Below are 1,106 nucleotides of genomic sequence, written 5' to 3' on the forward strand. Positions count from 1 at the left end.
TTGCTCGCTCCGCGCAAACACCCAACTCTGTGCTTCTGCGGAGCCAAACCTCCGGCAGCGGATCTGACTCCCTCGGGCTGCCACAGGGCCCCTCCTGAAGTGGATCACCTAAGGAGAAGCGAGCTAAGCCTGCCCCCCCTCCCGCCGTGCACCTTGCCTTCCCACCCCAGCTAATACGCCAGATCTCCAGCATCACAAGCCTGGCAGTGTGCAAGTAGCCCAGACGGGCCACGCCACCCCACAGTGAATCCCACCCCTAGGAGAGGGGAAGAGAAGGCACACACCAGTCTGACTGTGGCCCCAGCGGTGGGCTGGGGGCAGACATCAGGACTGACTGCGGCCCCGCCCACCAACTCCAGTTATACACCACAGCACAGGGGAAGTGCCCTGCAGGTCCTCACCACACCAGGGACTATCCAAAATGACCAAGCGGAAGAATTCCCCTCAGAAGAATCTCCAGGAAATAACAACAGCTAATGAGCTGATCAAAAAGGATTTAAATAATATAACAGAAAGTGAATTTAGAATAATAGTCATAAAATTAATCGCTGGGCTGGAAAACAGTATACAGGACAGCAGAGAATCTCTTGCTACAGAGATCAAGGGACTAAGGAACAGTCACGAGGAGCTGAAAAACGCTTTAAAGGAAATGCAAAACAAAATGCAAACCACCACAGCTCGGATGGAAGAGGCAGAGGAGAGAATAGGTGAACTAGAAGATAAAGTTATGGAAAAAGAGGAAGCTGAGAAAAAGAGAGATAAAAAAATCCAGGAGTATGAGGGGAAAATTAGAGAACTAAGTGATACACTAAAAAGAAATAATATACGCATAATTGGTATTCCAGAGGAGGAAGAGAGAGGGAAAGGTGCTGAAGGGGTACTTGAAGAAATAATAGCTGAGAACTTCCCTGAACTGGGGAAGGAAAAAGGCATTGAAATCCAAGAGGCACAGAGAACTCCCTTCAGACGTAACTTGAATCGATCTTCTGCACGACATATCATAGTGAAACTGGCAAAATACAAGGATAAAGAGAAAATTCTGAAAGCAGCAAGGGGTAAACGTGCCCTCACATATAAAGGGAGACCTATAAGACTCGTGACTGATC

This window comes from Lynx canadensis, chromosome A2 (assembly GCF_007474595.2).
Source record: "Lynx canadensis isolate LIC74 chromosome A2, mLynCan4.pri.v2, whole genome shotgun sequence".
Taxonomy (NCBI): Eukaryota; Metazoa; Chordata; class Mammalia; order Carnivora; family Felidae; genus Lynx; species Lynx canadensis.